This window comes from Mirounga leonina, unplaced genomic scaffold (genome assembly GCF_011800145.1).
Source record: "Mirounga leonina isolate KUSES-001 unplaced genomic scaffold, KU_Mleo_1.0 Mir_224, whole genome shotgun sequence".
Classification (NCBI taxonomy): Eukaryota; Metazoa; Chordata; class Mammalia; order Carnivora; family Phocidae; genus Mirounga; species Mirounga leonina.
Window position 1 is genome coordinate 4,209,031 of NW_023270615.1, and position 26,292 is coordinate 4,235,322.

General features: G+C 40.5%; 2 long non-coding RNA genes across 2 annotated transcripts in view; both read right to left on the reverse strand.

Annotated features, from left to right (window-relative positions):
* Positions 1-5,097, reverse strand: part of LOC118026280 — a 44,312-nt gene extending 39,215 nt beyond the window's left edge. The window contains exons 1-2 of the long non-coding RNA XR_004683514.1: positions 4,817-5,097; positions 4,364-4,475 (exon numbers count right to left, since the gene is read on the reverse strand). This is a non-coding gene — a long non-coding RNA (uncharacterized LOC118026280). The remainder of the gene's footprint in view (positions 1-4,363; positions 4,476-4,816) is intronic.
* Positions 1-26,292, reverse strand: part of LOC118026281 — a 143,010-nt gene that overhangs the window by 71,129 nt on the left and 45,589 nt on the right. The gene's annotated exons all lie outside the window — the stretch shown is intronic.

Genomic DNA, 26,292 nt, shown 5'->3' on the forward strand with positions numbered 1-26,292 from the left:
TCCTTCCTTCCTTCCTTCCTTCCTTCCTTCCTTCCTTCCTTCCTTCCCCTCCTTCCATTTCTTAATCTCTTTCTAAGAAATTTTAAACAATTACATAAAAAGTCAAAACTAAATAAAAAGTTATTGTCAAAGAGATCACACTTCTATTCCAATTCTATTCCTCGATGCCCACTCACCTCCCATAATCATTTTCATTTGTTTCTGGTTTACGCTTCTTGTATAACTTCTTACCAAGAAAAAAATACATGTTTATATTTCACTTATCAATATATCCTGGAAATCACTCTATCAGCTCACAGAGATCGTCCTCATTCTTTCTTGCAACTGCAGAGTACCACATCGTGTGAATGTCCGAACTTTTATTCACTTAATCTCTTAAGAACGGACATTATGTTGTTTCCAATATTTTGTTTATATAAATAATGCCACAGTGATTAATCTTCTGCATGTGTTTTTGTTTTTCATGTTTGTGGAGTGTGTCTTCTGGCTAAAAATCCCAAAGGATGGGGTGCTTTATAAAAGAGCAAATGCATATGAACTTGTGTTAAACACTGCTAAATTTTTCATCATGGGTTTGCACCCCTTCACGCTCAAAAGAAGAAATGCTTTTGAGTGGCAGAGTGTTTGGGAAGGAGTGGGATGGGGATGGAGACAGGAGGCGAACTCTTCTGATGGCCTTTACAAACCTCTTTGCCCTGTCCAGGCTGGTTCTGTGGTTAAATCTCTTTTGCCAAGAACGTTTTCCCCTAAATTTGCTGTCTTACCTTCAAGAAGCCACTGATAGATAGCTGGACCTAAAAGTTGGTGATCCCAGGAGTCTTCCCTCCGACTACAGACTCCTCCCAGGCAAGGCCAACACAGAGATGAGGAAAAACCCCTAAGAGCCTTCACCACCAACAGCACTTATGTTTACTGGCCACTCACCATGTGCCGCCTGCTGCGCTAAGCTCCTCTGCGCTCCAGACCCCATCCTTTTTCACCTCACCGACTTCCTTTCTTGCAGTTCCCTGTTCCATGTTTTTATAACATCAATTCCCACAACACCACCCTCTCCCCCACACCCATGGGCCATTTACCATCAGTAGACCAACATTGCATAACACCTTCCAATTTCAAAAAGGAGAAGAAACCCTCCTTGAGCTCCCCTCTGTCTCGTTACTGCCTAGTTTTTGCTCCCTCCTTAGCCTAACTTTTCAGAAGTGTTACTCCCACTGCCTCATTTCCCGTGGCATAACTCCGTCTATTCCAGAGTGTCTTTCTCCTCCAATTTCAGTCTTCTCTTGTTTCAAATGACCAGCAAACACCACGCTGCCTATTCTCATGGATGTTTCCCTCTCTCTTCGAAGATCCTTTGGCCACGTTCGATGCTGCTGATTCCCATCGTTCTTGAACTGCTCTTCTTTGGTAACTCCTAAAAGCACACTGTCTTTACTTCCTCTTCTGTTTCGGACTCTTTCTGAGGGTTTTTCCTGTGGGACCTGCTCTTGCAACTTCCCAATCACAGAGTTCCCTAGGACTCAGAACTATACCATTTTATTGTCTTTCTGTCTCTAGGGATCGCACGTGTTCTTGTGGCCTTTCCTAATGATGCCCATATTTACTTTTCTCCAGCCAGCCCTCCTCCTTGAGCTCTAAATTCACTATCTGACAGCTCTGCTTTGTTGCTTTACCAACATCTCAGTACAGGGTGTCCAAAAGGGAACTCCCGATACTCACTAACCCTAAACCTATGTCCCCAACACAGGGGCCATCCTTAATTTTGCCATTTCCTTCAATTCCCACAGACAGTTCATTAGTGAATTCTGCTTTTTCTACCTTAAAGATGCTTCCCAGCCAGTTGGATCTCCCCACTTTCCCTGCCTCCACTGTAGGCCAGGGGTCATGATCTCTTGCCTGAACTACTGCAACATGCTATTGACCGACCTGCCCTTCAATCCATGCTTCATCAAATCGCTGGAGAGATGTTCTAGACATAAATCAAGTCAAGTTCAGTAGCTTTTGCTTGAACTCAGAATAACCAAACTTAAGGCCCTTGCATGTCTGGCCTTTGAATATTTCTCCAGTGGTCATCTCATCCTACTGCTACGGCTATTGACTTTCTTTCTGTAACTCAGATGCACTTAGGCTCTTCCCTGCCTCTCTACATACTTTCATTTTGTTCTTAAGATTCAGCATAAGTGTCACTTTTATAAGAAAGCCTCCCCTGAGCTCCTTATAAAGGACATAGCTCCTAACTTATTATTCTTTCATTTTCATGTTTGTTTCATACATAATACTTATTTCTGTTTGTTGTGGCTTTTTGGCCACCTGCTCCCCACTCTATGCATATTTTCTGATGTATCCCCAGGACCTACCACACTGGCTGCAGATGATAGGAACTCAATGACACTTTTTGAATAAGTGAATGAATTAATGGATGAATGTAAATGCCACGAGAGCAGGGACCATTTCTGCCTTGTCCACTCCAGCATTCTCATTGCCCAGTACCAGAGGAAAACTCAGTAAATATGTGCTGGATTAATTCTGCAACTCCCTCTTAGAGCCAAGGAAACTGAGGCTTAGCAACCTTGAGCAACCTCCTCCTGATCACTCCGGCAGTAAAGAGGCAGAACCAGGGCTTAAAACTGCATGTCTCACAACTCAGTTCTTGATACATTAGCGCTGGAAGGGACTTTGGAGATTATTTGATCTAACAGCTCAATTCTATAAATGGAGAAGTTGAAGTTCAGGACAGAGAAATGAAATGACACATTCAACTCATCTGGTTTATCCTATTTTGTAGGACCAGCTCTATGACCAGCTAGCATGGCAAACCTAGTTACATTACCTTCTCTGCCCTTCACTGTCCCTATCTCTCCAAGGAGTTGGAAGGGGCTCAATGGCATTGCGGCATTCCTAGATTTCAGGGTTCTTTCCAGCTCTGAACTTCTGACTCCCTTTTTCTCAGTTTGCTCCAACTCCTCCCTCACAGTTTCTGTCTCATTTTAAGGTTAAGGAGAAAATTAAGTTGCATGACACACACTTTGTTCTCTACTTCAATAAGACCATGAGAAAAAAAAGGTAAAAAAAAAAAAACTATCATAAAGTTTTCCAGTCTTTATGTACCTTAGGTAGAACAAGAGTGCCACCTGAGAACCACCTAAAGGAAAGATGAAATATATCTCTAGCTCCCAGACATAGGTGAAAAAGTCTGTCTATAATAGTCACTCAGAAAAAATATCATTATCAATTCCTATAATGAGACAATAAATCAGAAAAGCAAAGGGTAAAATGATGTTCATGGCAATAACCGAATATAAAATTCCTCAGTGTGTATGCAAGAAAATGAATGACCCTACATTTCTGTGGTTTTCACTTTATTTTCACTGCTGGTGAGGAGTGACTTATACTTCAAGAGGACAATCCATTCTTATTTACACTCAAAATGTCAAATCCATTAGCACTCAAAATGCCATCACCTTGCATTACTCTACCAATTTAACCTGCACAGAAAATAAGAGCTAAAAGCAGAATAAGAGGAGACCTGGAATATTAAATCTGCTCTCTTTTCTTGCAGCCTTGATCAAACACCCTGATTTGCTGCAACCATTCCAAGATGGAAGTGTTTTGAATTCTAAAATAGCTTAGCACCAAATGTGTCATAATTATCTGAACCTATATTTAGAATGATGAAATTTGCCATGAAATCTGAAATATGCTTCAAATGTCAGTCTTATTTTTAATTAATATGCCAATCTACCTTTGCAATAATCAAGTTTTACAGTCTCCCAGTGCTGGAGAACTTGGGCGCTGTGTGTGTGTGTGTGTGTGTGGTTTTTTTAAATCTCATAATTATGATAATGTAGTTCTCCAACAGATCCTTCCTTCTCTACAGATTGTCAGAGGAAATCGGATTTCATCCCCATGGTATATTTTATCTATAAAACCAAATGATATGAAGTGAAGTATCCTGTCATCATGGTCACCAGTTAACAAAATCACTAACACCATCACATCGACCATCCTTATGATCTGATATTTGTTGTAAGAGGGTAATAGGTGATAGTGCTTTGGTCAACCCATTTCTTTTTACTTAAATTCAAGGCTAAAGGATCTGGAAGCCCTGGATTTAAAAGAAATATGTCTTTTATTTTTCAAAGCGGATATGGCTTTTGAAAACATGATCAAATATAAAATGTGACAATTCATTTCACACTCCTTTTTAAGTTTCTTCAGTATTTTTCATTGACTTTTTGAATATTTCATATTTGATAGAAAATTTTAAAAAACAGTCATGTGGAGCCCTAAACTGTAACAGTTCTGTTACCTTCTCAAATTGCATTGTATATATAGAAAGCTTATGTATCAATACAGATTTTCTTACCTTTACAGACTCATTTGGTGAGAGAGACAACAGTTTTCCGGAAGTGTCATACACATCTTGAGACTCGTCTGCCACTGCAAACAGTAAAATATTATAGAACAAGTAAGGTTGCCTGAAAAACAGAAAAAATACATGGTGGAGAGTGTCTAGAAACTTTGTTTTATCAACAAGACAAAGTCATTTTACGTTTGTTGTACCTAAAAATATTTAGGCATATATATATATAATTTCAGTTTAATAGTAGTTTATTGTACTTTAAAAGCTATTCTTTGACAATTTGGAAATTCAAAAACTTTTACTTACCCAGCAATGGTTTAAAAATCACATCATAGAAGATGTCTTACTTTACTTTTTACAAAGAACTATGTCACTAGGAATAGAGATTACAAACAAAGCCCAAAGCCTTTAGTGCATACGAGAAGCTGAGTATGCTGTTGTGTCAATGATACTTACTTGGTTCTTGCTCAACTGGCCTGAAATGGAACATGCAAACTTTGGATTCAGGTATCTTGAGGCATCACAGTGTTGCCAAGAACAGAAACTCCAATCGTTCCATAACAATTCTCAAAATCGTAAGGCTGGAAGGCTTTACTCTGTTCTTAGGTCATGATGTAGGCTTCATATTTCTCTGGTGTGGATGAATACCTATTCACCCTTTATTACCTTTAAGAAGACAACACAATCTTTATTAGAAGAGTACAGTAGTATTTAAAAGCACCCCATTGGGGAGTTTATGCTTATAAATGAATTTATCAATCAATATCCAATTTCTATGTAGCAGATAAGACACTAGGTGGGAAAAACCTTGCCCTCATGGAGCTTGCAGTCTGACCGGGAAGACAATACTGAGCAAGCAACTGCATAAATACACCTAAGATTAAAACTGTGCTAAATGGGGGCGCCTGGGTGGCTCAGTTGGTTAAGCGACTGCCTTTGGCTCAGGTCATGATCCTGGAGTCCCGGGATCAAGTCCCGCATCGGGCTCCCTGCTCAGCGGGGGGTCTGCTTCTCCCTCTGCCCTCTTCCCTCTCGTGCTCTCTGTCTCTCATTCTCTCTCTCTCAAATAAATAAATAAAATCTTAAAAAAAAAAAAAAAACTGTGCTAAATGCTATGCAAGAAAGGGAAAGGATGAAATTTATTGCAGAGAGACTCTAACCTAGTTTAATGGATTAGGAAAGACTTGCCCGGGGGCTACATTCTTTAGCTGGGACCCAAGAATAACTAGGACAGCAGTGAAGAGTAGCAGGGTGAGCAGTCCAGCAGAGGAAAACTAGGTCATGTCTTGTTGCAGCCACAGAACCTGTTTTACTGTGTGTGTATTTACTTTTCAATGGAAAACACTGGCTTCATATAATTATACTTTAATCATTAAAACCTCGCTCTTAGATTCTACATCTTCCTTGAAAAAAATTTTTTTTAATATTTCCCTTATTAATCCCCATCCAGCTCTATAATTCTACTTTCCACCAGTGCTATACAAGCAAATATGGGCATGACTAGGGTACTCCTTTAACCTATGCAGCTTCCAAGACTTGTGCTTCCACTAACCCTCTTTGCCTAGGTTTTCAGTCACTGCCTCTCAAATTCCCCTGGTAAGTTCTTAACGTGCAATTAACATTAGCCTGGCAGTTGCCATCTCCTCAGCTCTTGCTTCATCGTTCCTAGATACAGGGGTGGACCCTACAACGCAGGCTCCGCCAAGTAAGCAATGCACTTTCCTGATCCATTGTGATAAGCTTATGAGAACCAACCAAAAAGATGAACATTTCCAATGTAGTAGAAAAAAAGAGATGGAGAGAAATAATTTCTCATTATGTGGTTCTGATCCTCAATACAGACTTTCTTTTTTTTATTGCTATATATTTGTCATATAACATTGTGAAAATTTAAGGTGTACAGCATGTTTATATACATTTATATAAAGTACATTTATATATTGCAATATGATTGCCATTGTAGCAATCATTAACACCTCTATCACATCACATCATTATCATTTCTTTTTAGTGGCTAGATAAGTAAATTTTAGTTTCTTAGCAAGTTTGATGGTTATAATACAATATTTTTGTTTACATTCACTACACTGTGCATTAGATATGTGGATTTATTTACTATTCGTTGCATGACTGTACCCTTAAACAACGTCTTTCCTATCCCCCCTCCTATCTGCTGGTAATCACCATTTTACTCTCTGTTTTTACAAGTTCAGCTCTTTTAGATTCCACATATAAGTGATATCATATGGTATTTTCCTTCTCTGACTTATCTCACTTAGCATAATATCCTCAAGGTCCATCCACGTTGCTGCAAATGGCAGGATGTCCTTCTTTGACATAGACTTTGTTTCTTTTTTTTTTTTAAGATCTATTTATCTATTTGAGAGAGAGAGAGCATGAGTAAGAGGGGCAAAGGGAGAGGGAGAGAGAATCTCCAGCGGACTCCATGCTGAGTGTGGGTCCCGACATTGGGCTCAATCCTGTGACCCCAAGATCACGACCCAAACCAAAACCAAGAGTCAGACACTTAACCAACTGCACCCCCCAGGTGCCCCTGACACAGACTTTCTTAAAGCTAGACATATCCCTGGAATTTTTCATTAGATGAGATAATGACTTTCCCCACCTTATATCATTTTCTTAGTGAGTTTTTGGGTTGGTTTTTCATTTGCAAATCGAGTCCATATATATATATATACACACTATATATAATTTAGTATATTTTATATAATATAACATGTGTCAGTCTTCTATCTGATTTGTGCCTTGAGCACTAGCTATGTGAAAATCTCTGCCTAAAATCCTGAAGTATTCAACAAAAGGCAAAATTATTATACTTCAGCAACAGTGGAATGTCAATTCACTCCAGCTGAAGGCCACCAAGAACACACCTAGGGATGACTAAGCTGAGGGGTTTATTAGCAAGGGGAAGTGCACACCACGAGGAACTGCGGGTATCCCAATAAGAGACTGTAAGAAAGGACTCATGGTCACTTGAAGGAGAGACTAAGGAAGCAGGAACACTCTCAGGATTGAAGGCTATCTGAAAATGGTGACAGTTCTACAGTTGGCTCTCTCAATAAAAGAACTCTTATCTCTAGGGAGGGCAGACTAGAATGACGATCAAGCTGTAATTGCTATAAAAGAGGCAGCTCCTCATATTAGCCAAGAGAGGGGCTGTTTGGTATTTCGTGGGTTACACAGTGACTTTATTTTTCTCTGTGCCTGACAAAACTACAAAGTCTTGAACGTTCTCATTTGATCATAGGCTGAAAGGGATCTTGCCTGATGCTGGCATTCACTGAGATGGTTTATGTCCAATAGGAGAACAACGCAATAGAGCTGTGAGCACCAGGCCAACGTCTAACAATACTGAGGCATGGCTGTGAGCATCAAACTAGTTCCTGGATTTTCAGGGTTGCTGTTTTGTTGTGTTTTTTCCTTTCTTTCTTGAAGGTTAAGAGATGTAGAATCACAGTGAGAGGCTCTAGATCCCTTTTAGGTTGAACCTGGCACTTGTGTTCCTAGCAGCCCATGCACAGGCAGAGTAGGAAGACGGCCTCCTGATTCTGCTTGGGAAGGGCTAAGAAGGCCTTGGCAAAACCCCTTAATTTGTCTGTGGCTCACTAATGATGCCAGATTCCCATTAACAGAGATCAAAATCTCTCATTTCCTAATGAAAGAAATGCCATAAAATACAAATTCCCTCAGGAAAGGCAACACATTATTTACCTCTTCGCCTCTCCCAATAAGGACATGGTGACCCACAAGGCAGAGCATATTGTGATCATCATTCCAGAAGGAAGCACAAAGGAATTTTATTCCTTTACTGAGCACAGCATTGATAGAGGAATCCTAAGTTCTTTCCCACACAGAGGGCGACATAGTTCCCCTTGATGATTCCCCGTTCTCTCCTATTCACCACTGAGAAAATGACCAAAAGGCAGAGGAAGGGCTATTCTGGATCCAAATTAGCTCACGTAGGAACCAGGAAGCTGAACTCTTGCCTCAAGGAAGTGTAGCTCCATGATCTGTACTACAGAGCTGAGAGGAAATGCAACAGGCTTGCCAAACCCAGAACCTTTCTCCCACAAAATTTAGGGACCTGTCCTTTACTTCTGTGCATACAGTGAACTGATCTTTTTAATATCCACTAGGCACCTTGACTTCTTTCCTTTCTGCTATAGAATACATCATCATGCCCTAATAATTTCCCTCCTGAATCATCCTTTGCTCTCAATAATGACATCAGGCCAGAACAGGTGGGAAGGTGTTAAAGGAATTTGATTTCTACCAGAAGGCTCTAGTTATCACCTGTCATTATTCTTTTCCTAAAACAGGTGTCAATTTTACTTACCCACTCTCTTCCCACCTGCCGGCTAAAGGAAAGACGGGTTGCAAGATGGACGTGTGATTTATTTTTTCTTTTATTGCCAAAAAGATCTGTTCATACCGAATGACCCATTTCACCCTCTTTAATCTTTCTTTCCAATTAGTCTCTCCAAACTGGAATAAAAATGATTCATTCATTCATTTATTCAGTAACAAAACACTATTGAGAGCCTCCCACCAGTGAATGAAACTGATATCAGAGAGCTTCCTGACAAATAAAGGGAACAGAAAAGAACTCTCTAGAGGGGATGCCAGCAGGATCTCATGGAGGGAGACAAAGGGCAAAGAAAGGAGAGCATTGTCTTTCATCACTTCCTCAATGAAGTTTGGGTCCTATTGGGATGCTCAGTGTCAGACTTTCTATCACTCCACTGTGAGCCAATGAATGCAAAACTTCTAGGGAAAAGATCTAACCTGCAACCCTCAGGACATGAAGACCTTGGCCCCAGCCACTTTGGCAGTGACTTGGGAGAATTTCAACATTCTCATTCAAGAGCAGAGGACAGTTACTGTGCTACTGTGGAAGTCAAAACTAAACACTAAAAAAATGTAGCTCTGAAATAATGTGGTCCAAGAAATCACTGAGGTTTGGAATGAAATCTGTTTGTTGTAGGACAAGAATAGGTATGTTAATCTCATGCAATTTTATCCTTTGGGTTTCTCCGGCATTTTTAAGTGAAGTGATCTTATTTTCAATAACCTTAATAAAATTTGAGTTTGAGAGAAGCGTACAAAAATCCATACTTCATCCCAGGTCAATGTTCTGTTCTGTCTATTCTAATTTTTAAGGCAATGTAGAAAAAAAAAGTGCAAACCATAAAACAAAGAAAGTCTCTGCTAATCGTGAAGATGGACGTGCAGTGCGGTATGTATTTGGAAGCACATTCACTTCCAACCTGAGTGAGGTTTTTGTGGCTTGCTCCAGGTGGGGAAAATGTCATTGTAAAAATTGCTTACATTGTCCTCAAAATTATGATATATTTAGAAGGGAGAAAATGAAATTTGTACTATAAACTTTGGCAGGCTCGACTGGTATGTTATCTGTGTGCTTTTTTCAGTTTTATATTCTTTATTTTTATAGAAAATTATAGCATTTTCAGTATCTGCAAGGGAGAAGCCACAGAGAGCCAAGGTAAGTAATACCCAGCTATGTAAATCAGTTTCAATCTGCCATTTGCATATATCTGCTCCATTTTAGTCTGCCCATGTTTCTGTTATTCATCTAATGTTGAAGAAAACTCCCACTGGTATCGTACACAATGTCCATAGGTATTATAAATATCCTTTCATTTTTCTCCACTGAGGGATAAAGCACGGGGTCAATTCAAAGTCAATCTTAAATTTTTAAGGCAGGCGAGTATATCATTTGCATACAGATCAGCAAGCTGTCCTTTACTTAGAGAAAGATTTACAGATGCTTTAAAATCAGGCCTAATCTATAAAACAAACAAGCACAGAGCTAAAGCTAAGCCAGAGAAAGAGAGAGAGAGAGAGAGAGAAATTGAGAGAGAGAACACATCAGATTGTAATAGCTTTGAATGTTTGTCACAGAAGAAATTTCTTTCTGTAAACTACTTTTGATTCAGATTCCAGAAGCCCCAGTGTGAACTCAACTGGGCAACCTGTTCTGGGAGGGCTCACGAGTGCCATGCATCATTTATTTGCCACTTAAGTTACCACCATAAAGTGTAGGTTTCAGGCACCCCTTGGGGTGGTTTGGGGTTTTGTTGTTGTTATTTAAATAAAACCTCTTTTTTTTTTTATTTTTTTCAATTATCTCTGGCTTAATCAATGCATGCTTGCAATTTGCTTTGGTCAAACAGAACTTAGCCATAAAGGTCATCCTCTGAAAGTCATTTGTGTTCCTCTGCCCACCCCCGAGGGGAACAGCCAGGCCAGATGGCCAGGACCCAGGCACGTGTCCTGCTCCCAGGACTTAGTCATGGAGATGGGTCTCTCAGATCTGGAAAAGGGGCTGCCTGCGTGGCAGAAGTTTAGGGACGGAAGAAATAAAAGGGCTGAGGAGAGACGGCGACAAGACAAACTTAGTGATTATGTGGGTGTTTGGGAGCCAGGCCAGACCCTGGAGACTGGAGATGTATTGCTCTCATAGAACTTTTCCGCCTGCATTCTCACCTCCCATCCCCCACATCACCACCTTGAGGCTGACCCTTTCCCTCTTCTCTGGACACATCTTAGTCCTGACTTAAACCCATTGTGCAGAAAGGATCAGCTCTCCACACTTTCTAAGGTGTCAGTGAGGAATCACAGCCTAAAGGGCAACTTCCCAAAAGCAAATTATTAGTCTTTTAACCACTACAAAGAAATACCCCCAAAATTACAACGACAAAGTTAATTATGAAAACTTGCAGTATTATTTACAATTACCCCCCCAAATTGCATAATTACAAAATTATTTTTTAAATTACAAAAAAAGAAAAAGGAAAAGAGCCCTGACAGTTTGGTTTTATATGAGGAAGGGGTGGAGGGTCTTTCCCAACATCCTGCAAATATGATCCGCGTTTCCCACACGTGCTCGGGAAGCACCCTTTTGCTTGAGCTATTAGTATGTAGTTCACAAAGACAGAGATGGTTGAAACTCTAGGGGAAAGAGAGTGAAGAATTTCCCTGAGCTGTCAATATGCTTACATGGACTTTGGATCTCTAAATTACAGATAGTATGTACATCTTTTCCAAACCTATTTATCCACAGAAACTGTTTTGAGGCATATATCTATGTATAACCCTTTTTTCTGTGGTCACGTCAATTCAACCATGAGATAATCAGACACACGTATTCTTTCAAGAGGGCGCCTTTAATTTTTCAAGACCTTCCTTGAATACCTCGTCACTTGCCCTTCCATTCCTACCCTTTTTCCATCTTCCTCTGATTCCCACTCCCGGCTCATTTCAGCTGGTCACTCCAGCTCTGCCTTTAGGATTTCATTCAGGCATGATCTCTCCCAGAAGTGTTCCTTGACTTCTCCCAGCTTCCACCCTGTATTAGTTTCCTAGGTGACTGTAGCAAATCACCAACAACTGAGTGTCTTATTGCAACAGAAATGTATTCTCTCAGAGCTCTGGAGACTGGAAATCTGAAATCAAGGTGCTGGGATGGCCACACTCCCTCTCGAGGCTCCAGAGGACAGTCCTTCCTTGCCTCTTCCAGCTTCTGGTGGCCGTAGGCATTCCTTGGCTTTGGAAATAAAACTCTGATCTCTGCCTCCATCTTCGCATGGCCTTTTCCCCGTGTGTCTATGTCTTCTCCTCTTACATCCATTCTAGGGACACTGTCATTGGATTAAGACCCACCCTAATCCAGGATGATCTCATCCCAGCTCCTCAACTTGATTACATCTGGGAAGAGCCTTTTTAACAAATAAGGTCACATTGACAGGTTCTGGGTGGACATACCTTTGGGAGGCCATCATCCAACCCACTACACACTCCAGGCTCCCTCACTTACCTTCCCCATGCTTTCTCAGTACCTCTGGCATGTGTTTATCATGGCATTTACTGTCCTATGTTGTAATGACTTGCCTCCCTGACCCCCCATCACACCTCTCTATTCTGTGAGACCCCGGTGGGCAGCATCAGTGCCTTCTTTGTCTTTGAATCTCTATCACCTGTGCAAATGGAGGTTTTATAAATGTCTGAATGGACACGGAACGACCTTCTTGCAAACAGCTTTCTGCTCTCTTAAGGCTGTTGCTATGTATCTTACTTCCTTTCCCTATATGGTTGTTACATGATACTCAAAGATCTCTAAATCATAATTGTTCTCACATGGTTACCTTCTTTATTTTTTAATTGTTTTTTTTATTTGAGAAGAGTTGGCACACAACTTCACATTAGCTTCAGGTGTACAACAGGGATTCAACTTCTCTATATGTTATGCTCTGCTCACCACAAGGATAGCTACCAGCCATCACCATATGAGTTACCTCTTTAAAAATTTGCAAGGGAGTGGTGCCTGGGTGGCTCAGTCGCTAAGTGTCTGCCTTCAGCTCAGGTCATGGTCCCAGGGTCCTGGGATCGAGCCACGCATAGGGCTCCCTGAGGAGCCCCCTCCCACTCCCCCTGCTTGTGTTCCCTCTCTCGCTTTGTCTCTCTCTGTCAAATAAATAAATAAAATCTTTAAAAAAAATAAAAAATAAAAATTTGCAAGGGATTGATTCATAATTTTGCCATTTGGTGGGAAATGTTTGCCCTGTCATAGAAAGGCTGATATTAATGCATCTGACATTGCTATGGTAACTGGCATCATTATTATTTTTTTTTAAAGATTTTATTTATTTGTCAGAAAGAGAGAGAGAGCCCACGCAAGGAGGGGAGTGGCAGGCAGAGGGAGAAGCAGGCTTCCCGCTGAGCAGGGAGCCCAATGCAGGGCTCGATCCCAGGACCCTGGGATCATGACCTGAGCTGAAGGCAGACGCTTAACCGACTGAGCCACCCAGGCGTCCCTGGCATCATTATTTTTATTAATGTATCAAAAAGGCAGAGAAATGCCTTGAAATATGCATTGTTGTCCAAAGAAACAATTACCGCACTGTTCACCTACCGTGATTATTATCCACCAATGGCTTGGAAACCACAAAATGTTGGCAAATTTGGCGGCTGCCTTATTTTGAGGTGACTAAGGTTTTTGCCTATGTGTCTTTGCCTGGGTTCTAGCCTTGACATAGCAGCCCCCAGTAGGTTATTTTCTACTGGCAAATACAGACATTTACAAAAACTGTTATTTGCCCTTCAGAAATGGATCATTGATTTGGGGTGAAGGCAAATATAAACAAATTTTGGTGCCTTGAAGTAACTGAGAGGTGCCGTGTGTGTTGTGTGGACTTTTTTCCATGGAATCCACATAATGCAAATGTTCTAAACCTGTCCAGAGCGGAGACTTCGAGACTCTTTGGTGCAATTGAAACACTTTCGCATGATATACAAGGGTCTTTCCCTTATCTCTTCAGCCTCATTTCCCTCCTCCCAGAACATACATCAGCCACACTGCATTACCTGTTACTTCCCAATGTGCTCTGTTTCTCTTTCTCCTCCAGGTTTCTGAACATGCTGTGAGCTCTTCTGGTGCCATCATCCACTGCTTCCTCCCTGCTCCCCCGCCCCTCCTCTTCTATCCATACAACTGGGGTGTCACCTGGCTTATTCATCCTTTGAATATCAACCTAGATGTCACCTCCTCTACAAAGCCTTCTCTGAACTCCCCAGGTCAGAAGTGAATGCCCTTCCTGAATATGCTCTTAGAGCTCTTACATGTGGTACTGATTATCGGTCTCTTCCATTAGATTGTCAGCAACCTGAGTGTTGCCACACCTAGCTCACCTTCTTGTCCCCAGTGCTAGTAAATGCCCCTGACACATAAAAGACATTCAGTACAGACTTGTAGAAGGAAGAGAAGGAAGAGAAGGAAGAGAAGGAAGGAAGGGAGGAAGGAAGGAAGGAAGGAAGGAAGGAAGGAAGGAAGGAAGGAAGGAAGGAAGGAAGGAAGGAAGGAAGATAAAAGAGGAAGGAAGTGACTTCCAGAATTAGCTGAGTGTTTACCTGTTCTGCTTGGAAAGTGGCCAACCCAGCCCTCAACCTCTTCTCCTCCTCCCTGCAAGTTTGAGTTCCCAGCAGGGTGGTGGATCTGTGTTAGAGAAGCCCCCAGCAACACCCAGCAGAATGCAGCTACTCATCTGCTTCTGTGTGCTTCTAGCCATGAGAAAAAGATGATCTATTTTCTGACTTTGATGCTTGTTGCATTTTAATGAAAATAAAAATACCATTTCCTTTTCTCACACTAACGATGAGAGGAGGCTTCCGGATAGGCAGAGATGCCAAACTTTCTTTCCTGATTTCTTTGCCTCCCATACCTCATTTAGACTCCATTGCTTATTGCATCAGAATAAATCATCAGAGCCCACCCAAATTTGAGCAGCTGCTAGCTTTCCTGGTTTTTCCTAATGGCTGGATAGGCTTTCGGCAAAGGTGCCCTCATATGGAGGAGGCTACTTCAAGATGTGGTCTAAAGGCCTGCAGAATGTGGTTATGCCACCTAAGTGGCATTCCTTCATTTGTTTATTCAACAGAAACTTTCAGAATGAGTGAATGAATGGATGGATGACGTCTTCCAGAACTGGGTGCCATCTATTTCTTCGCCCCTCCAGTAATTAGCAATCTGGCCTGTAGCCTGTTCTGGAAAAAGCAGAACAAGATATCTATTAATCTTCATGATCCATCATTTTTAAGAACTAAAACTTAATCACCCTGTTCTCTGACCCTTTGAGGACTAGATAGTATCTGTAGTTAGTATCCAAAATTTTGTTTCATAACCAAACAAGTTTTTAATTCTCTGGGCCATAAATCAAATTATCATAGATTTTTTTAAAAATCTGGGTTTATTTTTTAAAGACTATTCTTAGAGCACAGCCTTGCCAGCATCTGGTGTGGTCAGTGTCTCAGATTTTGACCATTCAGGTGAAGTGGTATCTCTTTGTTGTTTTAATTTGCATTTTCCCGATGACATATGATGCTATGATGCATCATATGCTAATATATGATGCAAACATTTTTCAGGGAAGATAAGTCTTCCTGCCTCCGGACCCTACATAGAAACTCCAGAAGGAAGGTTACCTCTTCAGTTCTCAGCTGCCTGCTCTGAGGGTAAAGATAGGAAAACGGTGATAACAGGGATTTTAGATCTGTTTTTTTTTCAGGTTCAGATCCTGACCAATAATTCCCCCAGGAGCAAGATATCCTTTGACACCTGCCATAATGTTTCATCAGATGATTCTTCTACATTAAGAGAAAATTTTTGTTTTAAAATATAAACCAGAAAAAGAAATGTTTGGGAATGAGAGAGAATGACTACAAAACAAGGTAACTGACCTCTTTATTGCTGTCTCTGGATAGCTGCCCAGAGATGAAAACATCCCATAGGGCCAGAGCTTAAAGTCAATTTATCGTCCTGGTTGTCTGGATGGCACAAGAGATTTCCGACTTTCTACTCGATCTGTGAAAACCAGATGGTCCTAACTTAATGCCAGACTTGACTAAAAATCATTCCAATAGACTACCTCCCATGATCCCAAGTGAAATGAATTTAGAAGTCGTAGATAAAATGTTTTGTGAAAGCCTACGATAATTAACCATCTCATGAAAATGCAATATGACCTACTGTTTTCTGTAGTCTACTTTCTGTAGAAAGATGCGTTTATGTAGGTCTTTTGGTAAACAGTACTTTGGTTACCACTCTTAGTGTTAGAGATCTTTATGAGATATACTGAAATGTATAACTACAGTAAATATCTATCTGCATTGGCGAAGATGTGTTTTTAAGCCTTTAACATTCATTTAACTTGGGATCAATAGGTTTATACCACTTAGATTTACTTTATGTTCTTCACCAAATTTCTCACCAACTGGCCCCTTTTAATGGGCACCTTGCTTTCTCCAAGGACAAGTGATCTAATCCTCCCACTAAGTTTCCCTTTGGGTGAAAAGAAAATTGCTTCAACTGCGTTTACCAGACATCCCTAGGCTTGTCCCAGTGCCATTTGTTCAATGAAGTCCGTCTTTACACTATTAGACAGAATTCCTCTGAGTGCTAAGAGACATGGTACAATGGAGTGGTGACCTTCCTAGCCAGGGTTCTTTAGAATATAATATTTTCACAAGCTAGTAAAAAAAAAAAAAATCCTTATCAAGAACTGACTAAGAGGAAACAGGCCACAAATGAGATAATCCACAATATTCACCATATTATTCTGAACGGAGGGAGAAAAGCATTCCAGCTTCTGTCATGGATAAAAATGAGAGTAGTCTTTTCAAAATAGAATGCTGAACTCTCCACACTAGAACCAGGTTTTCCACTGGGGACTGACAATCTCTGACTCAGAAAGGAAAGCTAATCACCACCCCTTAGCTATAGTTCACCAGAAGCCAGACCAAAATCAGCTTCATTTCACTCCCACTGTCCTAAAATTAGACATATAGCCACTGAAGACAAAAAGTTCATCTTCTTTTGGCTGTGCTTGAAGGCTCTCAGCCTCGTGGATTTCACTAGTCCACCATTAGCTGGCAGGAAAGAACTCTCAGGAGGTTGCCAAATAAATAATATAGAAGTTACTTGCAAAGAGTTTTAATACATCTCTTGTTGACAGGCTACATGGATACAGATATCAGAATCATGCCCTATCACCCATTCTCAATGGTCTTCTATATGCCAGGCACTTAAAGTTGCTGCAAACAAAGGTACTCTTCCTGCCCTCAACAAGTTGAAGGACCAATGGAAAATAGATGCAAACAAAAACTACAGTAGAAGACAACAAATGATGTAATAGAACAGATTCTAATGTCTATGGGTGCCCAGAGGAAAGAAGATTAATGTTTCCTTCTTCAGGAAGAAAGGCATTCACCACCAGGTTAAACTCTCCAAACTACACATATCCATAGCAACCAGGACACCCAAAGCTTTGCTATTCAGAGCATGGTGCCCAGACTGGCAACACTGGCATCACCTAAGAACATGTTAGAAATCCTCCAAACTTCAGGCCCCTCTTACTAACTCAGTCTGCATTTTAATGAGGTCCACGGGAGTTTCACATGCCCATTAATTTTGAGAAGCACTAGTCTGGAACAGTGTTCCTCAAACTTTAGCATGCTTCAGAATCACCTGCAAGGCTTGTTAAAGACAAATTCCCTTATGCCAACCCCAGCATTTCAATGCCGTAAGTCTGGGTAGGACTCTAGAATTGGCATGTCTAGCAAGTTCCCAGGGGATGCTGAGGCTGATGCTGTGATCTAGGGATCATCTTGATAATCACTGATATAGATGATGCTTAATACTGAATCCAGAGAAAGAAGAGAGCATGGAATATCTCCTAGGCAATTTAAGAAAACTACCATATGACTCTGGTATCTTGCATACTCAGGAGCAAACCTGCTCATCAGTGGCTCATCAGATTATATCACCAGATTATAAGATGTGCAAAGGTAAAGGACAATGCCTCTTTTGCTTGCCATTTTATCCCCAGTCCCTAGAGCAGAGTAGGTGCTCAATTATATAATCCTTTCTTTTTCCATGAGTCAAGCATGGAAGATCCCATTCTCTGATAGACTGTCTATCCTTATCTACATCACTGGTTGGAAAAGCAGACACTGAGTCTCCTGGAATAGGCCACATGTTCAACTTGCCAGAAAGGCCCTGCAATGAGAAGACATTGAACACTTATCCAGCTATTAATAAAATAACCCTGGGTTTCTCGTTTGCTTATGGTGAGCATACATCTTCTAACACCCACCAGAGAGGGCGGCCACGAGTTAATCATGGAAAGTCATCTCAAATGCTTAATAGTATGGACAACAGCTTAGGTCAAACCAAAGTAGTTTAAATTCATAATTGTTCAGGCTAAACAAATTGCCAAGGATTAGAGTCCACTACTTAGAGTGGCCCATCAAAAGTTCTATGACCTGGAAATCACCCATAGATGTTTAACTTATGTTGAATTTTCAGGTCAACTACATTGTCTAGTAGCAGATTACAATGGTCTGTGTACAGGAGAGAAGCTAAGAGAGCTTTCTCCACATCCTCCATAGCCATCCTCCATGGCTTTTCAAGGGTATGATCATTTCTACATTAATTTGTTATACTGAAAATTTCATAAGAAATACAAATCATGAACCCTTGAATGTACCACTACCCCATGGAGTGTTTATTCATTGATCCTACTTATCTTGCCTTTTTCTCCATTTCTGCTGCCTGTTCTAGTCCACACAAGCTCCAGGAAAAAAGAGGCTATGTTGCAAAACTTCCACCTGGCATTCTGGATGTGTCTACTTTGATTATTATTCAATAATTCCAACCAGTCACATATAATGTAATATGATTTATGGCATGTTGAGTGATAATGTTGAAACATGCATTTATCTCAGCAGTTAAAAATCAGTAAAAATAAGAACAAGAAAATAATATCCTCACCCACATGAAGTAAATCCATTACTCTAAATACTGTATGTATTTCCCGTGCCCTGAAGATAGAGTCTATCTTCCTTATTTTGTTGAAGAAGTACAAAGGTGGTTTTTTTTCTGTTCTCAAAATGTTCCAGAGTTGTCGGTTGTAGTACAAAGCCTCAAAATCTTAAGTTGTGAGGGAGCTTTGAACTCTGTTAAGACTTATTTATTCAAAATAATTGGAAAAGGCAACTGACTTTTATTCATATGTCCTATCAAACCTTCAGAATCACCACCTTTGAAGGACGTGCCATTGTCTTTTTATTTATTTATTTATTTATTTTTTTAAATTTATTTATCTGAGAGAGAATGGGAGACAGAGAGCATGAGAGGGGGAGGATCAGAGGGAGAAGCAGACTCCCCGCTGAGCAGGGAGTCCGATGCGGGACTCGATCCTGGGACTCCAGGATCATGACCTGAGCCAAAGGCAGTTGCTTAACCAACTGAGCCACCCAGGTGCCCGAGGACGTGCCATTGTCTTAACGGCATAAGGGGAAAAAAGAAAAAACTAAAACTGCTCTGGCTATAACTCTTGGGTAATTGCTGACTGATTTGTGTCATCACTGACTCCCTCCTTCCAATATCAGAAGGGAAATGCATATGATAATTAGGGGGGCTTGTATACAATATGCTCTGCTTGGGGTGCATGGGTGGCTCAGTCGGTTAAACGTTGACTCTTGATTTGGGCTCAGGTCATGATCTCAGTGTCCTGGGATGAAGCCGTGGGTCGATTCTCTCTCCCCTCTCCTTCTGCCCCTCCCCCCACTCATGGGCATGATCTCTCTCCCTCTTAAAAAATGATGATGATGATGATAATAATAATATTCTCAGCTTGGCCATCACAAATGTGTACCCTACCCATCCTACGCTTAATATCATGGCAACAATAGGACTAGATATACCCAATCTATATGAGTATACACACACACACACACACTCAGGCAAGATGAGTAGAATGAAATGTGGAATGGAAAAGTTGAGAACCTACTTTTCTCTTTTTTTTTCCCCCTAAAGGAAGAAATCAAGGGCTGAAGAGAGTTTTTACATTATCCATATAATTACCTAACCTGCCTCCTTCTTTTTGCCTGGGCAGAAGTAGCTGTGTGGGACCAAAGAATGATAGACCCTTAAAGGCTTAATTGGTATCATATTGCCAGAAGTTGCTGCTAGTTGTTAAATGTTACTGCACTCACCTTCTCTCCCTGACATTTCCTTTTCTACCACTGCTAATTGCCAAGATAAGTTTTCTCTAATGACACACCTTTGTCCTTCACCTTACTCAACAGTGTGAAGAAAATAGAGAAGAGACCCATGGAAAACAGGTGAGACACTGCACACTGAAGGTTGGTAATATATGATACTGTCACTTCAATTCTCTCATGACCTTTGTGGTACATTTTATGCAAAGAATAATGAACAAAAATATCTTAGAGAAATTTCCAGAACTTCTTGTCTTATATACATAGACATTTTCTTGCGATATTATGAGAGGTGAGAAGGGGGTGAAAGGCGGTGGGGAAAATAAAAAAAGAGACTAAATTCTGGGAAGTGTCCTTATAATGGAGTCCATTTGGCAATTTAGCAAATAAATCTCTTTACCCAGATCCAAAAGGAAGCTGGAGTATGGTGAATTCTGTTCTGTGGGTAAAGTATTAAAATGAGCTTTTAAAGTATGCTCATTTTATACAAATCTATGAACTTGAGTCAGCAGGGATATAAGCAAATTCCAGTCTTTCTTGGCCCTTCTGTCTTGGGAACCCTTCCTAGGAATTACCAATTTTCACTATGATATGATCTATTTGGCCACCTGCCTTCAGTTATACAAAAACAGTGATTAAAACTTGTCCGTGAACTCAGTCTGCAGCCTTTATCTGCTCCCTGCTATCCCTCAGTGGGTAGAAGGAGAAACTAGAGTCAGAATGATCGGGAACAGTCCACAAAGGAATAGGCTGAGGGGCGCCTGGGTGGCTCAGTCGTTAAGTGTCTGCCTTCGGCTCAGGTCATGATTCCAGGGTCCTGGGATCAAGCCCCACATCAGGCTCCCTACTCAGCGGGAAGCCTGCTTCTCCCTCTCCCCCTGCTTGTGTTCCCTCTCTCGCTATGTCTCTCTCTGTCAAATAAATAAAATCTTTAAAAAAAAAAAAAAAGGAATAGGCTGAAGTTTGAGGAGCTGACTCTGGAGCCATCCTCCAAGGCAGCAAGTGATGTGTAGAATGTGGAGAGAAATGGATCATAACCTTCTATGCCAAATTTGCTTTGTAATCTCAGGTGTTCTTTAATTTCCAGTGGATCTATGGTGCTATAGAGACAAGAACAGGGAATGGTGAATCTCAAGTCCTTCTACTATTTATTAACTATTATGACCCTGTTGCCTCACTGAAGGACACCGTCTTTATCTAGAAAAGGAAATTAATATTGCCCACCCTAACTGGGCAATTGTAGAGTTCCAAATTCTCTATGGATATGAATGTGCTATCCATGGTGCTATCAGTGAACTGAAGTAAACTTGTGGAATGCAGAGATTTGCAAGGATTTCCTTTTTTCTCTGAGACTTTCCTCAGAGAAAATAAAAGGAGATAATGAATACATTGTGTTCAGTAGCCATAAAGTAGACCTTCAGTAAAATCGCCTTTTGTTGCTACGAAAGCTATTCTGGGCCAACGCTACTCTAAGAAACTATAATCCACAAACACAAGAATTCAAATAGGGAAAGAAAAAATCAAGGCTGGACCCCAGCATACATATTACTTTTGAAACATCAAAGGCCTCTGAAAATTTAAGGTGGTGAGTTATGGCACATAAGGATTCTTGAATCACTCAGATTCCCAGGAATTCTCTCTGGACCTTGCACTTTACTCATTAATTACAAAAAATATGGCATTGCACACCACAGTAACTGCTCCAGAGATGTTTTTATTTGATGTGTGAAGAAGAAAAATGATCACTGATATAGGTCTCATCTGTCCGTTTCCTCTCATATAATGTAATCCCTGAATGGGCCCTGCAATGTTCAGTGGTGTCATTTTACATCTTATTTATGCCCTATAAAAAAAGGGAATTCAGGCAATGTGATGTGTGTGCTGAGCAAAATGACAAAACTCTCAGCTTTATACAATAATTCCCGTAGTCTAAACAGTATATATCAAGACATTTTGTCTCTGTGAATTATATTATCAAGCCCCCCCCCCTACCCCCATGTGGTCTTCCCTTTGTCGTGGGCTTGTTCATAAAGCTTTAAGCTGTTTGTGCTTGCAGAGGAGAGAAGATGAATAAGATATTAGAGTTGTATGGGAAAATTCTTACTCTCAGCAAAAACTAGCCTATTTATGGGACGATCTTAAAGGGCAAGGTATTTTTCCTTCTGACCTTTAATGGCACAAGAAAAAAAAAAATCAATGTAGATGGTTTTTCATGGAGGAAAGTGTAGATTTTCACTTTAGTGACAATTTGGACTTGTGTTTGCATCTTCTCTTATTAGAATGAGTCATGGATAATGAGTTTCTAGTTTCACCTTTGTACCATGTTCTTACCCACTTTCTCCATTTTTTTAGGCAGAGGATGTCACTCAAAGGTGCATTGAGATCTTGACAATGAAAACATTGCCCAGGTCCTTCAAGGGCATAGGGCCAAGGTCAGAACATGCTGCATCACTTTCTAATGACAGCAGAAAGCTAAGAAAACTGTTTTCTCCCCCATTAAATGCAGTACTCTTAGGACCTAGCTTAGGTTGGGAATTGGGTAGGGGGAGCCTGAATGAGGTAAAGTAGCAGACAAGTTAGTTTATTTATTTAATGTATTCCTTGTTATTTCTAAAATGAACTATACTTCAAATTATCAATGAAATAAAAATAAATAACACACTTAGCAGCAAAATCTGCTAAATTAACCCACCTACCTGGAAATAGTAATTGCCATTGCTGGTGAGGCTGTGGGGAAAATGGCAGGCTCATTCATTGCCATAGCAGCAGCAACTGGGAGGACCATTTATGCTTTCTGACCCACTTCTAGAAATTTATCCTATGGCAGTAATTCAAATTGCAGCATAAAGCTATAAATGTTAAAATATTTACTGCCATTATTACCTCTGGCTGTAGAATATAAATGAACTTGGGAATCCAACAATAGGGGAATAGTTAAATCAGTTTAGTAGTTTAACTGCATAGAATACTATAAAGTGATCAAAAATAATTATGAATACTACGTAACAGCATGGAAAATATTTATGATGTACTATTAATTGAAAAAGCAGAATATAAAGTTACTACAATTGCTATAATTACAATTATATAAAACGTGTTCGAAGACTGAAAGAGGTCATAACAAAAGTGATAAAAAATGTTTTGTGGTGACTAAAGGTACAATTTTCAACATTTTACACTTATTTTAGTGACTTTAAAATTATTAAAAATTTTTGGGTTGGGGAGAGATTTGAGCCAGCTAAATGACCTGTGGATGCAGTCCAGCAGTTACTTAAAGAAATCTCTCTCGGGCACCTGGGCGGCTCAGCTGGTTGAGCGACTGCCTTCGGCTCAGGTCATGATCCTGGAGTCCCTGGATCGAGTCCCGCATCGGGCTCCCTGCTCAGCGAGGAGTCTGCTTCTCCTCCTGACCCTCCCCCTTCTCATGGTCTCTATGTCATTCACTCACTCAAATAAATAAATAAAATCTTTAAAAAAATATAAAAGAAATCTCTCGCTCTTTCTAACTTTCCAGCCTCTGGGACAAGACTATCTGCTTTAAAAACTGGACTCTACCCATCTCACCAGAAATGCTGGGCAAGTCATTTAACCCTGGGGTCCACCTTAAAAGGGAGATGATATCCATTCCTATCTCATAAAATTACTGTGAGGATTAATAATTTTATACAAGTAAATAGCCTGATACTTAGTAACTGCTTGATACAGGTTAACTATTATTATCATTTCAATAGAGCTCGCACTTGAATGCCATGGGGACCTTGGGACTAAAGTTAGCATAGGAAGTGGCTTAATTTAATTTTAAATTATGAATGCTCCTTCCTTTTTTTAATTTTTTTTAGCTTTTTATTCTTATGTTAATCCCCATCCATTACATCATTATTTTTATTTTTTTATTTTTATTTTTATTTTTTTTAAAGATTTTATTTATTTATTTGAGAGAGAGAATGAGAGAGAGCACATGAGAGGGGGGAGGGTCAGAGGGAGAAGCAGACTCCCTGCCGAGCAGGGAGCCCGATGCGGGACTCGATCCCGGGACTCCAGGATCATGACCTGAGCCGAAGGCAGCCGCCCAACCAACTGAGCCACCCAGGCACCCTACATCATTAGTTTTAGATGAAGTGTTCCATGATTCATTGTTTGTGCATAACACCCAGTGCTCCATGCAGAATGTGCCCTCCTCAATACCCACCACCAGGCTAACCCATCCCCCCACCCCCCTCCCCTCTAGAACCCTCAGTTTGTTTTTCAGAGTCCATCGTCTCTCATGGTTCATCTACCCCTCCGATTTCCCCCGCTTCATTCTTCCCCTCCCGCTACCTTCTTCTTCTTTTTTTTTTCTTAACATATATTGCATTATTTGTTTCAGAGGTATAGATCTGAGATCCAACAGTCTTATGAATGCTCCTTCCTTTAGAGTGGTGGGATGCTGTAGGAAGTGGAGGGTAATTACATGGAGGTATCATTCGTAAAATGTCAGCAGTTTCTTACACATTTGTAAGCCAAAGGTAGTGTGGATGGACCAAAATAGTCAAGGAAATTTTTGCAAGGCTAATTTAACCAAAAGCATGATCTATGACAAGATAAACAAAAACGGAAATCTCTATACTCCACCTGGGAGTTGCTGAATAAAATTACAGATGCAAATTATGCTCACAGTCTGAAAATGCACCAATCTGTTCTAGTGTGCCCTATCGTGCTGCTTCTATCCCCTCAAGTTGCCATAATGTGTGGCCTTTTTTTGATGACACTGATTAACCTCATTTTATAATGCATGGCTCTGTGTGTAGAAACAGATTCACATCAGAGATTTATTGTCAAAGCAACTGGACAGTGCTACAAAATTGTTCTTTCTCCACCATTTACAACTTGGCACTTTTTTATAGTTCCCACCACCAGATGGGTGTTTTATTTCTTCCTGGATTTGTAGGATACAATGCTCAGGTCTGGATGGATCGTGTCCTTTATCCCCTTGTCTCTAAACAGGGGGCTTCACACAATGAGGCTTTTTTTTTCCCCCTGAACAAGTAAGACACTGTACTGTCTTAGGCTAGTCACCTCCTTCATTTATTCACTTAGAAGAACTCTTGAATGAACGAATGAACGCGGGGTGCAGAGGGGAGAAGAAAGGGGAGAAAGACACTGATATATAAACAATTATATAATATACAATTTTTTTACCTCTTGCTTTGGCAAAAATCTAAAATGTTGATGCTATGCTCTGTTGGCAAGGCTGAGGGGAAGCGGGCACTTACATATTTCTGGTGTGAATATAAATTTGTACAACCCATATGGAGGGCTTTTGGCAATAACCACAAAAATTATAAATGCACATACCCTTTCAGTCCATAATTCCATTTATGGGAATTTATTCTACAAGGAAGCTTGCCCCCATGTGACATGATGTATATGCAAAGTTATTCATTGCAGCATTGTTTATCATACAGTAGATGCAGGGGATAAACAAATGTCCATCAATACTATGCAGCTTAGTAAAAAAGGAAGAAGACAAAATAATAAGGAAAGATTTTTAATATACATTATCAAGTGGAAAAAGCAGCACGAAAACAATAAATGTGACATGCCTGCTACTAGAGAAGGGGAGGATAAGAAACTATATTTGCATTTGCTTACTGTTACAGTAAAAACTAGAAAATACATAAGGACCTAATTTAAAAAAAAAAAGTTGTTACTTTGTGTGGCTAGAGGCAGAATTGAATTGTTGAAGGACAGGTGTCTGAGGAGAAACAACGTAATTGGATTAGTGTTTAAAGGAAATTTGAGTAGCACTATTCAGAAAATAATATATGTATGTGGAGCTAGCATTTATTCTCAAGTAATGTGATGGGGCCGCCAAAGTGTCCTAAGCCGCTCTTCATTGGCTGGCCTAGATCATTTTTATTAGTTCAAGGATTCATCCCTCTGCTGGTTTTTTGAGACCTTCCTTACTAAGTGTCTACTGCATGCCCTGCACTGCTATTCACACCAAATATGAACCAGGTCATAACTGACATTCCCTTTCTAGCCCCAAAGTGCACCCAGACTCTGGATCCTATTACTAAAGCAAACTTCACTTGCTGATCTCAGCAGAGCTGAACAGAGCACATGGAGGCCCCTAGACTTTTTCCTCCTCCTTGAGGTCCAGGAGCACCTGGAGATAAGAATCATCAAGAGTGGGGATTTCTGGATCTGGGAAGAGAACAGGAGGAACCATATCCAACATTCCCCAAGTTGGGTTACCGAGTGAAGTCTGGGAATGCTTTAGAGGCGTTTGTTGAAATAGAGGATGCCACGGTCTTCCCACCCTTCAAGAGCCAGGAGGCAGATGGGAGCAGGTG